Raw genomic sequence first — 16109 nt, forward strand, 5'->3', positions numbered from 1 at the left:
TAGATCTTTATTTGTAGTAAATTGCTGATGCTTTTTCAATTTCTCATTAGGTGAATAAGGGGCAAAATCAATTAATTGCTTTTTAATCTTCATCCAAGGATATGTTTGGAGAGAGGGAGAGAGCAAGAAAAAACAAAAAACAAAAAAACACAACAACATCAACGTGAGAGAGAAACATCAATTGGTTACCTCCTGTATGTGCCCCAACTGGGAATTGAACCTGCAACCTAGGTATGTGCCCTGATCTGAAATCAAACCCACAAACTTTTGGTGTACGATGACACTCCAACCAATTGAGTCGCCCAGGCAGGGCTCAATTAATATTTCTAATTCCCGAATTGTCATCTCTAAAATAAAAATAATAATTCCTATATCACTGACTTGTTGGGAGAATTTATGATGTAAAATATGTAAAGTTCCTAAAACATAGCAGGCACTTAGTAAATAGTAGGTATTACAGTGGTAGTAATAGTAATATGTCTAGGTCTAAAACAACACAAGGCATACGTGACACAAATTATGTAAACATTAATTCCAGGGACTAGACATGACCTCAGAAAATTATGCCTGGGAAAGGTAAAATTCTTAACTGATAGAAGTTGATATGCCCATTATCTACCCTGCAGTTCGAAAGACAGGAGCTCTACTGGAGCAGACACCTTCATTGAACCTAGTTCTACAGTCTGAACCATAGAAATATTTCTGTAGTGTTGACCAGTATATCTAGCTATCATAACATGAAAGACACATACCAAATATATATATATAACTTCTTTGGCCATGGACATAATTTTAAAAATCATATTTTGATTCTATATCCAATAAACAATCTAATCATGAGTTGGTAGTCTATGTATTTTTTTCCTAACAAGAGAAAATATGCTTTTCAGTAAGAGTACATCTGCCCAGATCCATAGTTATTAGTTATTGAACTAGCCTCATGTATGAATCAACCACTATAAATGTGGTTACACAGGCCAGATTTCTTGAGTCTGATCATTCTGAATTACTGAAAATCCAAGGCTATAGAGCTGGAAAGCTGGGTACCACACTAGGACCATGAAATTTTAGCCAAGGCCATGTCTTTCTGTTGGATGCATTAGAACACCAATTGCTTCTGCTTGTAAGACACATTAATCTCTTACTAGTACCTAGTCTTTTGGGAAAAAAAAAATCTTTTGAAGACTTTCATTTTTCAAATGCTCACATAATATATTTATATTTTCAGCTTCCATTGATTTAAAAACAATAACAAAAAAAGTAATTAAGAATTAAAATAGAGTACTAAATAACAACTGTGATAATCAGGGCTATTAAGAAATAGTTTTGTTTCTCTTCCTTCTTAACATCCAATAGGGCACTTCTCCACTGTTTTTGACAACATTAAGCCGGACAATGTGACTTACTTTATCCAATAAAGTGTGACTTCAAGCAACAGGTTTTACTTCTGGGCAGAAGCTTTAAGAACATATGGATAAATTGTCACATTCCCTTTACCTGCTTTGAGGATTATGGAGTCATGTGTTAAGGTGGAGTTACCATCACTGTAGGCTCTTGAATTATTACAATGAATCTCTAGACTTGCCTCCTCCTACTATTACTCATTGGTTATATAAAATGAACAAGCTGTTTGACTTGAACCACTGATATCTGAGGTTACTTATTTCTATAACATAACCCAGCCAATCCTAAATCATGTGATAATTAACTGCACACTTTTGAGAAAGGCATTTTATGTTAATACATCATATTGTTCTAGAAATAGTAAATGATTTATCACCATATCAATTCTTAGATTCTTTGCTATTATTCTTCTTAAGTATTGGGAGTCCATAGATGATGTGATAAAGTACTACTTGTGTCACTGGACACCCCAGAACATATATGTTAATATTATGAAATCTCAAGTAATGGAAATATATATTCCTATACCTAAAATTTAAGTATTTTGAGGGATGTGTTGCCTCTGATGTTGAGAAAAATGAAACCTTACTTTTTTAGGTAGATTCTCAACAAATAGACATTCCTGGGCTTATCCCTAATTCTTGTTCATCTAAGGGTAAAGACAATTATTCAGTTTAGTTAGCATTCATCAACACTTATATTCTTTGCATTACACTTCATACTTTTACGCATTATTCCAGTTAATCATCATCACAACCCTGTAACGTATCAATATTCAGTTGTACTGGGAAGAAATTTAGGTGTACAAAAGTTCAAAATGTGTCCTGGGGTATACAAATAAAAGATGATTGAGCAGGTGCCTCTTAGCAATTCTGTATTATCAAAAATAATAACTTATTCTAATTGATATCTCATCATAATCATTAACTGATCACTTAACTTCTATATTTTAATATGTGATTTGGTTTAAATGACATTTTATAAATTAGCAATCAAAAATATCACACATTTCAAAATGATAAAATATGTAATTTTTTATGTTTAATTAAATAAATACATTATGTTTAGGAGATACCAAGATGGCGGCATAGGTAAACACCGGCGATTGCTGCCTCGCAAAACCACTTCAAAAATACAACTAAAAGATGGAACGGACATCACCCAGAACCACAGGAAGGCTGGCTGAGGGGAAATTCTACAACTAGAAGGAAAGAGAAAAGCATACCGAGACTCAGAGGAGGCGCAGTGCGGAATTCAAATACTAAGGTGCAGAGGTGCACGTGGAGCGGGCTGGCGGCTGAGGGCGCAGTTGTCTGTTTCAATCGGGAGGGAGTCTCAGGCTCTGAACTCCAGATCCGGGCAAGTCTCTAGGGACCCAGACTCAAATGGGAGAAGTGGGACTGTCTGGCATCGGTCAGAACTCTAAGGCAGCTTTCTCTCTGAGGTTTGCAGAGGTTGCTGGGACTCTGAGAGCAGAGCCCCTGAGGATGGGACTGAGAGCAGCCATAACTGCTCACTCTGCCCGCCCTGTTGATCCCATGGGACCCGCCCCGCCCAAGCCCTGCACAGAGGCATTTGCCGGATAGCCTTAGGCAAAGGCTAGATTAGCACCTCCCTAGAGGACAGAAGTTCTCCCACTGCAGACACAGCTGATTCTCACAGCTACTTGGCCTGGAGATCAAATCCACCCCAGTATTACCTTCAACAATCAAGGCTTAACTACAACAAGACTGCGCACAAAGACCACTAGGGGGTGCACCAAGAAAGCATAAAAAAATGCGGAGACAAAGAAACAGGACATAAATGTCAGAAATGGAGAATATAGAGCTCAAAGCCACACTTTTAAGGTCTTTCAATAATTTTCTAGAAACTGCAGATAAACTTAATGAGATCTACAAGAAATCTAATGAGACCCTCGATGTTGTGATAAAGAACCAACTAGAAATTAAGCATACACTGACTGAAATAAAGAATATTATACAGACTCCCAACAGCAGACCAGAGGAGCGCAAGAGTCAAGTCAAAGATTTGAAATGCGAAGAAGCAAAAAACACCCAACCGGAAAAGCAAAATGAAAAAAGAATCCGAAAATACGAAGATAGTGTAAGGAGCCTCTGGGACAGCTTCAAGCGTACCAACATCAGAATTATAGGGGTGCCAGAAGATGAGAGAGAACAAGATATTGAAAACCTATTTGAAGAAATAATGACAGAAAACTTCTCCCACCTGGTGAAAGAAATAGACTTACAAGTCCAGGAAGCGCTGAGAACCCCAAACAAAAGGAATCCAAAGAGGACCACACCAAGACACATCATAATTAAAATGCCAAGAGCAAAAGACAAAGAGAGAATCTTAAAAGCAGCAAGAGAAAGAAACTCAGTTACCTACAAGGGAATACCCATATGACTGTAAGCTGATTTCTCAACAGAAACTTTGCAGGCCAGAAGGGAGTGGCAAGAAATATTCAAAGTGATGAATACCAAGAACCTACAACCAAGATTACTTTTTCCAGCAAAGCTATCATTCAGAGTTGAAGGTCAGATAAAGAGCTTCACAGATAAGGAAAAGCTAAAGGAGTTCATCACCACCAAACCAGTATTATATGAACTGCTGAAAGGTATCCTTTAAGAAGAGGAAGAAGAAGAAAAAGGTAAAGATACAAATTATGAACAACAAATATGCATCTATCAACAAGTGAATCTAAGAATCAAGTGAATAAATAAATAATCTGATGAACAGAATGAATTGGTGATTATAATAGAATCAGGGACATAGAAAGGGAATGGACTGACTATTCTTGGGGGGGAAAGGGGTGTGGGAGATGCGGGAAGAGACTGGACAAAAATCGTGCACCTATGAATGAAGACAGTGGGTGGGGAGTGAGGGCAGAGGGTGGGGTGGGAGCTGGGAGGAGGGGAGTTATGGGGGGAAAAAAGAGGAACAAATGTAATAATCTGAACAATAAAGATTTAATTAAAAAAATACATTATGTTTAAACACACACACATGCACCACAGGGATAAAACAATATAGGAGAGATAGATTGAAGGGCTTATTACTTATGTATGTGTATCTTAATAGAGCTTGAAACTGAGGTTGACAGAACAACCTGTGGAAAGTGGCAACAGTGTTTGCACAGGTTCAAGCCTGGGACTGAGAGGGCACAGTCCTCTCATGGCCACATGCAAGTCCCAACTTGGAGAGCAGAGCCCTCCCAGCACAATTATAGCCAACAGCTATAGTTGTAAGCTTGAACCTATGGTCCGAACACATGGTCCCATGTGTCTGAGTGATGTGGGCTTGATAGAGCTCAGGTGCATGTAATTGAGTAGGATCGAAACCCACGAGAATGTTGTAAACATCTTGACCCCGCCCTTACTTTGCCTCGTGGAATCTGCTATAAAATAAAGACAGGGCTTGTGGGCACTGATGCTGTCTCTCCATCAGAGAAGCAGCTTCCCACCGGACCCAGCTTTCACTCTCTTGTCTGTCTTTTCTGAATCCTTCCCCCCTTCCCCCCCCCCCGGCCCCCGCCCCACCTCACGCTCACCCTTGGCCGTGCTGGTGTGGCACAACAACCTAGTTAGTTAGCTTAGGAGCTTGCAGGAGAGAAACATCAGCTATGGTGCTGTCCCCCAGTGTGGTACATGGCAGTGAAGCTGCTGGTAAGATGATGGCCTTTCACTAAAGACAATACCTATAGATTCAAAGGGAGTGAGGACCATTACTCATTTTCAGGTTAATATGCAGCACAAAGCACATTTCTCTATTGGTGTGCTTCTTAATGGGAAGATAAACTTGTCAAGAGTTGCAAAGAACTAGCAGAAAACAAATAAAAACAAAATGTTAACTATTTTCGTCATGAATGATATATAAATGTATTAATACATTCATAAATAATAATCACACAATAAACTTTAATATTGACCAAAGAAAAAGCTAAAGATGAGTTTTTATAAGCAGGAAGACAAAAATTTATTTTAGGTTGTCCAAATAAATAAGAATACATGCTTTAATATAAAATTTGATTTTGCTAGCAATTTGAAACAAGTTGCATTTTTTTATTTGTACCACATACATTTTCTGCCTTTGTATTTTCAGTTAAATATATTAACTAATCTATTAGCTAAATTCTGCATAATAGATTGTTTAGTTTTGTATATAATATATATCTATACAAAAATTATCTATATACTTGTGCATATAAATTAAAGCCATTCCATTTTAACTTCTATATAGGAAAAAGAATGAGAATAAAAAAGTAGAACCTTGCTAGGTCTGGTAGTCATGATGTAGAAAGGCTTAAATATGTGTAATACATTTCCTTCTTAATCAAAGAAATATGTGAATGTATTAATGGAGTATTTCTAACAATGAAGGCTTTTTTTTAATCAATGGAATCATAGCAGACCATTGGAGCAACAGCCATAAAACCTCTTAATTTAAATTATTCAGGATATAAGGAGTAAATTTAGAGAACCACATGAGTGAAATATAAGATCTGGACTTCCTGAATGATTCACTTAGGACAATAACAGGCTATCAATAAAAAGCTATGAACTCTCTCAGCCATATGTAAAAAATAAATAAATAAAATGTTGCACATACAGCTAAATCTCATGTTGCAAATTCTTTTTTATATCCATGTTTAAAAATTAAGTTCTAAAAAGAATACCCAAGAGAATTGTGGACAACGGCTGGTGAAGTAGGGACAAAGAAATGCATGGAATGCCTGCAAAGAGCTTATTTTATTAAGCTCTGAAATAACTAAAAATGGCAAGAGAATGGTTAGAGTACTCTAATTTCTGGGCCGAAAGCCTGTTCTGCAAGAGCAATCTGTGTGCATTTGTTTATGCTTCTAAAATGCTAAAATTCCTGACTCAAAGCTTATACAAGGAATCTCATTCTGGAAACCATTCAGGCAACTATAAGAACAAGTATTGTGAAGAGAATACTAAGATGAATGAGAAATTATATCCAAGGCATCTGGTGTCAGCGTTGCTCGGACTGGTCACAAAGGCATGAGCAAGTCATGCAAGCACTCTCAATTCCAATGGAACATCATGCAAGTACGGTGCTTCTTTGCCAAGAAAAAGTAATGTACTACATTTTTAAACAGCAAATAAATTAAAGATAATTTTATAGATGACATGATGCAAAAACATCTGTTCACTCTGGGTTTTATATCTCGTGCACATTCAATTTTAAACAGGGCTATCATAGATGGCGTATCACTTAGCTATTGGTGCATGGGTGCCAGTAAAAACAACCGCAAAAGCCTCAGAGATGTACAAACATATACACTTTGTTTATATGGGGACCAGCTACAGGATGGTCCTCTAGGCGGGGCTAGGCAGGGCTTGGCTCTGCTCCATGTGTTTCTCATTCTCCTCCTAGGACCTCTGGACCAGCCTGCATATTTGCTTCTCACCTGCATAGCAGAGTGCAAAAGGGCAGGTCTAGCATTTGCAAGTGTTTTTCAAGCAGGCGGAATCTGTGTAACATTCCATTAGTGATTTACATGGCAAAGGCAAAGCCAGAAGCCTCTGTCAAATCGCACAGGAAGACCTGATGAAGTTCAGGGAGCAAGCTATGCTGCTATTGAAACAAGCAACTTTTTCTGACAGTGGTTAATACTGAGAGCAGAGACAAAAAAAAAAATTGGAAGCACGACATCAAAGTAGCCAAGAGCTGAAACAAAATAAACAGATTGCAAAGCAAAATAGTATAAAAGAGGTTAAGTAGATAACAGCAGACTAGCCTGTGTAACACAGTTTGTTGATTGTATGGATTTTGGCCTTTACTCTGAGGTGAAAAGTTCCTGGAAGTTTCTAGACAAAAGATTGAGAGGATCCAGCTGCACTTTCAAAGGATCATTATGGCTATCGTTTTGAGAATAGAATTTAGAGGGAATACTAGTATCTGGAAGCAAGGTAGGAGACCAATGCATTAATCTGATGAAAAGAAATGGTGGGGGAGATGACTACTGTTGGTTGGGTGTATTCAGTCATTCATTCTGTCTACAAATATTTATTGACCACCTACTATGTGCCAGGCACTTCATGTAGCTTTATTTAGTAAATATGTCTTAAAGATGTGCTCTGTAGAATTGGCTAATGAATATATACAAAAGTCATTTTTTCATTAAAACAAAATTAAGAAACCCCAATATTTAGGAGACAGAAAGGAACCTCCAGATTTGGTGAAGCAACATTTCAAGCTGTTGGAATGTATTCAGTGGTCTGATCAGTGACCTCACCAAACCTGGAGACTCCTTTGTCTCTTTTAAATCTTGGGTTCTGTGTTTTGTTTTAAGAGGGGGAACACTTTCCCTAACAGAAAAAAAAGAAAAGAAAAAAGAATAGTAATGGCATAGGTAATATTATGTTGAATCTATAATTTTTAAAGCTAACATTAAAATGTAAATAGTGAGAAAAAGAAGAGAAATATGAGTGTTATAACACTGCATTAATACCCTAGCTGGTTTGGCTCAGTAGATAGAGCGTGGCCTGAGAAATGAAGGGTCTCAGGTTAGATTCCAGTCAAGAGCGCATAACTCAGTTGCAGGCTGGATCCCAGGCCCTGCTCAGTTCAATGTGTCTCTCTCACATCAATATTTCTCTCTGTCTCTCCCCCTCCCTTCCACTCTCTCTAAAAATCAATGGAAAAATAACCCTGGGTGAGGATTAACAAAACAAAACAGAACAAAAACCCTGCATTAACTATTCTATGCATTTAACTCAAGTTTAAGGCTCCATTTGCTTCCTATTGCACATAAGACAGCAGAAAAGCAGTGAAGTGCTGACAGCTAAAAAAGAACACAGGGCATGTTTCACAATCGAACACATCCCTCCAAATGACCCGTGAGAAATAGAAATGGACCATGTACTGAGTATGTAAGGCAAAAGCCTCAGCGAAGGTTTAATGTAGGATGTGTGGCAGGAAGAGTTGAGTAGAAATTGAAACCAGCTCTTTGAGGTGGTAGCTTTTGAGCCTGTCCAATACATTCCTCTCTTATGTTACATGGTACACATGAGGAGGTCATTTCCAAAGGTTGACAAGCCTAGTGATAATAAGTGGAGATGAGCTGGAACTGAAATCTGTGACATGTCTTCCGGCACACAGTGCCAAAACACACATGGAGAATCCAACCTGCGTAGCTGAAGGGGACTGATCACATGTATGGAACTGTATTTGCTCCTCCAGCTCTCTACATCCTGATAACAACTCTTAAGTCACGGAGGGTTATTCTTTTATTAAGAATATCTCTGCCTTCATCTGATCATTTCCACTTAACACATTGACGGCACATATCTTAAAAAAATTATTGTTGTCCAAAAATATTAGCAGTATTGCTTTGGAGGAAACTGTTCAAACTGAGTACCAGTGAGATTATTTTCTTATGGACTATATTAGACAATAATTCTTCTCTTGATTGATAGCATTTAGAAACACAAGAAAATATATGTACATTTGTATTGTGGAATTAGGTTTTATGGAAACTTCTTTTAAGACAGAGGAAAATGTAAAGAAGACACATTTGAATACAGTTATTCTGAAGTATAGTGACTTTACAGTTCTCTTAAAAGCTCTAAAATGTACTTTAAACATAGCTGATCAGAAGAATTTTTAATATTTATTGACTACTCAGATAACTATTTACAGTAAGTAGTTCAGAAATGCGAAAGCTTTGTATTATAGAATACACTTACTGGAAACATTTTGTTTTTAGGAATCAATTTTACTAGTATAGCTGGTAAGTTCAAGCTAAAGACTTCAATTGTTTTTACAAGTAATGTCTTAAATTTATTATCTCATTCCATTTTCATAGCAGAGAGAGATTTTATATTTATTGTATTTAATATTCAAGATAAAAAGGAAAGTAAAAGTTTGTGACTTGTCAAAACCACCTGAATCACAGCAAACATGTTTGTTATTTTTATGATGTCATAATGTGTGCAAAAAATTAGATCAGAGATTTAATTTTGTTTGGTATGATTAGAAACAAGCTCAATAATTTTTAAAATATTTTTGCATACTGGAACTTTAATTTTTCAAATCTGGTCTGAGCCCTGGAGTCCGCCAATGTAATATACAAATTATGAGGATCAGAACCTGTTAAGTGTGAGATATTTTAAAGTATAATATAGTTTCTGTTTCCTGTAAGATGAAGAATTGTATGTTAATAAAATCAGTCCATGTGCAGCATTCTTAACACACCAGATTTTTTTCAGTTTCTAAAACAAAAGTTGTCATTCATAAACAAAAGCATGTGATGTATCCCCAAACAGCTCATTCAATGTCCTAATTACAATTCTACTCACTTAGCTTATATTCAGTTCAATAAACATTTGAGTGACTTTTATGTAAGGCATCAGAAACACTTTCACTGAACTTAAGGGTCTAGTGAGGAAGACTGACAACAAAATAGAGAATTACAATAATGAAAAGCGCTAAATAAGAGGTAGCTAACTCTAGGTTAGAGCTCAGAGGATGGGTAATCAGCTTCTGGTTTAACCAGTAGACTCTGAAATATGGACTATCAATGAGAAGAAAAGTGAATTAACTTATGTTCTGTTATCCATTTCCAGGAACAATATAATATCAGAAAAAAATCTGAATTTTGTTCACATAAATGAGACAATTTTTAAAAACCATAAACTGAAATATCTAATTTTGTGACTATATTTTTGTGGGTAAATACATTAAAGATGAATAAATTTTGCAATAACTCCTCACAAAAGAGGTTGCTTTGAAAGTAAAGTAATATATATGTATATGACTGAAGATGGGACAGTCTAGAAATAGAAAACTTTGTTTTTTACACTTTTAACCAGTTATATTTATTTCAACCAGAAATTCTTATGGTATAAGGTATAAAAAAAAGCAGAAGCCAATGTAAATACTTTAGAACAGTGGTCGGCAAACTGCGGCTCACGAGCCACATGCGGCTCTTTGGCCCCTTGAGTGTGGCTCTTCCTAAACCTTAGGAGTACCCTAATTAAGTTAATAACAAGGTACCTACCTATATAGTTTAAGTTTAAAAAATTTGGCTCTCAAAAGAAATTTCAATCGTTGTACTGTTGATATTTGGCTCTGTTGACTAATGAGTTTGCCGACCACTGCTTTATATATTCATTGATGTCTAAGTTTGCACTCTTCTTCAATACATAAAGATGGCAGATAAATAATATTGCTTGGGTTCTTTTAAAAATTTCTGCATAAAATGGAATTGATTACCTCAAATACAATTCAAAACAAAAAAATGTGTTTTATTAAGAACAATCTACACTAATAAAAGAGAAACATGGTAATTAGCGTATGACCGCTACCCTTCCCATTGGCTAATCAGTGAGTATATACAAAGTAACTGTCAGCCAAGATGGCGGCCAGCAGCCAGGCAGCTGATGAGAACAGGGAGGCTTGCTTCCTTCAGTGACAGAGGACTCCAACGTTCCCCGCCGGCCTCTGAGCTTCAGTTGGAAACATTGTAACATTTATAGAAGATAAACAAAAGCCCAGAAAGCTCCTGTCAGTCAGCCGGGATCTCAGAGCTGGAGTCGCAACATTGTTTCGAATACAGAAAACAAAGGCCAGAAACCTGCTTTCAGCTGAGCCTCAGGGAGAAAGCAGCTCTCAGCTCCAGTGACAGCCATAGAAGGTAAATAAATGCCAGAATAAAAAAAAAGAAAAAAAGGAGAGGTTTGGAGCTCCAGTCGCCCGCCAGCCTGAAAACGGCCCTCAGCCCCTCACCCAGACTGGCCAGGCACCCCAGTGGGGACCCCCACCCTGAAGCAACAAGATGGCGGCTAATTTGCACACTGAAGGCAGGCGGCAGCAGGCAAGGCTGTCTGTGGTCTGGGACCCGGATCTGTGACCCTGCCGGGCGGGATCAGCGGAGCCTCGAGGCCTCCCGGCACCGGGATCAGCGTGACAGGGGGCAGCGCTCAAACCCCCTGATTGCCCTGCGGCTCTGTGTGTGACAGGGGGCAGCACCCCAACCCCCCCCCCCCACGGGCCCTGCTCTATGTGAGACGGGGTAGAGCCATACCTCCCCATCGGCCCTGCCCTGAGTGTGACAGTGGCGGCGCCCCAACCTCCTGATCGGCCCTGCCCTGAGTGTGACAGGGTGTGGCGCCTCAACTACGCCCCCCCCCCCCATGGGCCCTGCTCTGTATGTGACAGGGGGCGGTGCCCCAGCTCCCCTATTGGCCCTGCTCTGTGCGTGACAGGGGGGAGCTCTCCAAACCCCTGATGGGCCCTGCTCTGTGTGTGACAGGGGGGAGCTTCCCAAACCCCTGATTGACCCTGCTCTGTGTGTGACAGGGTACGGAGCCCCAACCCCCCTGATCGGCCCTGCTCTGTGTGTGACAGGGGGCAGCGCCCCAACCCCCTGATCGGCCCTGCTCTTTGCTTGGCAGGGTGTGGCGCCACAACCTCCCCATCGACCCTGCCTTGAGTGTGACGGGGCAGTGCCCCAACCCCCCAATCGGCCCTACCCTGAACGTGACTAGGGGTGGCATCGCAACCTCCCCATCCGCCCTGCTCTGTGCATGACAGGGGGCGGCGCCCCAACTCCCCAATCGGCCCTGCTCTGAGCCCGACCAGGGGCTGCACCTAGGGATTGGGCCTGCTCTCTGCCACACGGGAGCAGGCCTAAGCCAGCAGGTCATTATCTCCCGAGGGGTCCCAGACTGCGAGAGGGCACAGGCCAGGCTGAGGGACCCCCTCTCCCCCGCCGAGTGCACAAATTTTTGTGCACCGGGCCTCTAGTCTATATATAAAAGCCTAAGCAATGGTTATGACCGAATGACCTGAACAACTGGTAGACCGGTCAACCAGTCGCTATGATGCGCACTGACTACTAGGGGACACACACTCAATGTAGGAACTTTCCCCTGGTGATCAGTGCACTCCCGCAGTCAGCCTCCTACGACTGACCAACCTCCCCCAGTCCCTTCCCTGCAGCTGGCCAACCTCCTTCAGTCCTTCCCCCTAGCCGGCAGGCCCCCATCGGTCTGGTCCCGATCGGCCTGGCCTCTATTGGCCCTGATTGCTGGCCAGGCCTAGGGACCCCACCCATGCATGAATTCATGCTCTGGGCCTCTAGTGGAAAAATAAAGTTTTATCCTATATAATAAAAGCCTAATATGTTAAGTGTCCAGTCATCTGGTCTTCCATTCAACCAATCAAAGAGTAATATGCTAATGATATGCTAAGGCCGCTCAACTGCTTGCTATAATGTGCACTGACCACCAGGGGCAGACACTCTGATTGGTACATTATCTTGCTGCTGGGGTCCGGCCAATCTGGACTGAGCGAGACTGGCTGGAAATGCCCTTGAGCCCTCCTGCGGTCCTTCTGGAGCAGGCCAAACTCCCGCATTCCTCCCAGCCTCGATCGTGCACCAGTAGGGTCCCTTGGCCTGGCCTGTGCCCTCTCGCAATCTGAAACGCCTCAGGGGAAGTTGGAGAGCCAGTTTTGGCCTGATCCTGCAGGCATAAAAGCCTATATGAAAATTGACCAAATGGCAGAACATCTGGTCACTATGACGTGCACTGACCACCAGGGGACTGACGCTCAACACAGGAGCTGCCTCCTGGTGGTCAGTGTGCTCCCATCGGGGGAGTGCTGCTCAGCCAAAAGCCAGGCTCACAGCTGGCAAGAGCAGCAGCAGTGGTGGGAGCCTCTCCAGCCTCCACAGCAGCACTAAGGATGTCCAACTGACAGCTCCCGGACTGCGAGAGGGCACAGGCTGGGCTGAGGGACTCCCCCCTGGAGTGCACGAATTTTGTGCACCAGGCCTCTAATGCAATAATAAAAAGAGAAAAAACAATGTTTTCTTTTATTACTGTTCCATGAATGAAATCTTTAGAGTATTACCTTATCAAATATGGTCTGTAATGTTTGAAGTTACAATAAAGTTTTTCTTTCTTCTTTTCCTAATCCTCACCCAAGGGTATGTTTATTAATGTTAGAGAGGAAGGGAATGAGAGAGAGAGAAGGAGAGAAGCATCAATCAGTTGCCTTTTATATGCACCCCAACCAGGGTCCAAGACTGCAACCTAGGTATATGCCCTGAACAGAATTTAACCCTCAACCTTTCAGTGTAGGGGATGACAGTCCAACCAACTGAGCCACCCCAGCCAGGGCAAAGTTAAAACAAAGTTTTTCAAGAAATAAGCTAGAAGATCCTCTCTTCACTTCATTAAACATATCCCTTTCCTCATCATAATAATTTAAGGAATATTTAATGTCAACATGCATTTATTCTATTCTTATATTTAGATTTTTTAGAATTATTTTTTAAATGCTTAAGTAATGGTGAACACAAAAAAAACCATAATTTAAAAGTGAGCTAAAGACATTATTATTTAGATGTGATCCTTTATTCCTCATTGTTTCGGAATCTTCCAGACTATGTGACTGATATGGTTAGAGTTTAAGTTTCTCAGTAATACTACACTTAATAACAAGACCACTTATGATATTGTAGTTAAGTATACTCCTTTCATTTATATTATGTTTGATTTTTATTAGTTGGTAAAATTATTTTTTTCAAAAAATCTAAATTAATCAAATATACTTTAAAAAGTGTAGTACTTTTATGGAAATATGTGATTGCATTCTTTTATTTTCCTAATTCAACTCTTTAGTACATTAACTTACTGTTTTTTAGTACTTATTATTAATGGTCAGTTTCTCTGAGAAATAATAGAAGATGTGGCAACAATCCATATTTTATCACTTAGAGGAATGAATATTTCTAAATTGTCAGATTTAATAGCACCTTGGTACTATTAAACATTTGCCATTAATATTTAAAAACCATTTTTCTTGGCAAGTTGCTGAGATATTAACATATTTTATTGAAAACTATAATATTATCAACTGTAAAATACATTATAATTTGATATACTATTAAGAAAGAGGCTGGCCAGTGTTGCTCAGTGGTTGATCATTGACCTCTGAACCAGGAAGTCAAGGTTCGATTCCAGGACAGGGCACATGCCCAGGTTGCAGGCTTGATCTCCAGTGTGGAACGTACAGGAGGCAGCCAATCAGTGATTCTCTGTCATCATTGATGTTTCTTTCTCTCTCTCTCTTTCCCTTCCTCTCTCTGAAATAAATAAAAAAAACACACATATATTTTTAAAAAGAAAGAATAAACCCTAGTAGGTTTGGCTCAGTGGAGAGAGCATAGGCCTGTGGACTGAAGGGTCCTGAGTTTGATTCCAGTCAAAGGCACATGCTTGGGTTGTGGTCTTGATCCCCAGTAGGGGATGTGCAAGAGGCAGCCAATCAATTATTCTCTTCCATCATTGATGTTTCTATCTCTCTTCCTCTCTGAAATCAATAAAAATATATTTTTTAAAAAGAAACAATAAGATGTTGCCAATTAAATCATAATGAAAGTTCCAACATAAATGTAGAGTGCATCTTGATTCCAAAGTTCGCAAAAATTAAAACAAACAAATTTGATGAAATATAGTAATATTCATAATTCCTTAAATATTATGGCAGAAATTGGTTAAATTCTTCTTTCTGGCCTTCATTGCAATTATTTATGATCATTTGTTTACTCAATATGACATGTTCATAAAACTCTTCTTTTGTTGAGTACAAAATCAACATCTTATAAGACACCTTGGCTACACTGATCAGTTTGCTGCCTTAGAGAAAAATAAAGAAAATCTTTTTAAATAATAAGGGCAGCTTTTAAAATTTATTGCAACAGCCTTCTTCCCACTACAGCAGAGATAGGACAGGCCTTCCCAAATAATTTAGTCATCAATTTGGGGCAGTTTGAAATGCAAGCATGAGTCTTCCTTTAGGATCATTCACCATGAGAACCCATGGGGTTGTGAATAGGGAAAAGATGTCAATAGTGAAGTCTTTGGGGCATGTAAACACAAAAACTTTGAACACTGCAGAAAGAAAGTGGGAAGTCTCTGCAATTAGTACTTTAAAAAAATCTGATGTGACTCTGCATATACCTATGTTATATATTGATCATATCAGTCAGTATATATTAAATTATCTACTTTTATAAAAACCCTGGGTGGTGTTCATCATGTCCAGAACTGCTGCGACCAAGCGGAAGGAAGTCAGTCCTGCAGGGGTTGTCTTGGCAATGGCTGCGCCCTCATCTGAGCTGTTTCCTGTAAGGGCAATGTTTGAGGCAGGAACCCGCCCTGGGAGCGTGGAGGCATATCTTTCTAAAGTGTGCCCTGCCAGCATGGCCAAGGGTGAACTTGAGTAGGGGCAGCTGAAAGGCTTAAAAAAGACAGACAAGAGAATGAAATCTGGGTCTCGGTGGGACACTGCTTATCTGAGAGACAGCGACCATGCCCACAGCCGTGTCTTTATTTTATAGCAGATTTGCCACGAGGCAAAGTAAAGGCGTGACCAAGATGTTTACAACATTCTCCTGGGTTTCAATCCTACTCAACTACATGCACCTGAACTCTATCAAGCCTACATCACTCAGGCATGTGGGGCCATGTGTTTGGACCATAGGTTCAAGCTTACAACTATAGCTGTTGGCTATAATTGTGCTGGGAGAGCCCTGCCCTCCAAGCTGGGACTTGCACGTGGCGATGAGAGGACTGTGCCCTCTCATCAGTCCAAGGCTTGAACCTGTCCAAAACACTGTAGTGGCTCCCCACAATAAAGTTTTAATTCTGTTTCTTTGTTACTAATGT

Source organism: Myotis yumanensis, unplaced genomic scaffold (genome assembly GCF_028538775.1).
Source record: "Myotis yumanensis isolate MYYU_CA2020_CCGP unplaced genomic scaffold, mMyoYum1.0.hap1 SCAF_9, whole genome shotgun sequence".
In the NCBI taxonomy this organism is placed as follows: Eukaryota; Metazoa; Chordata; class Mammalia; order Chiroptera; family Vespertilionidae; genus Myotis; species Myotis yumanensis.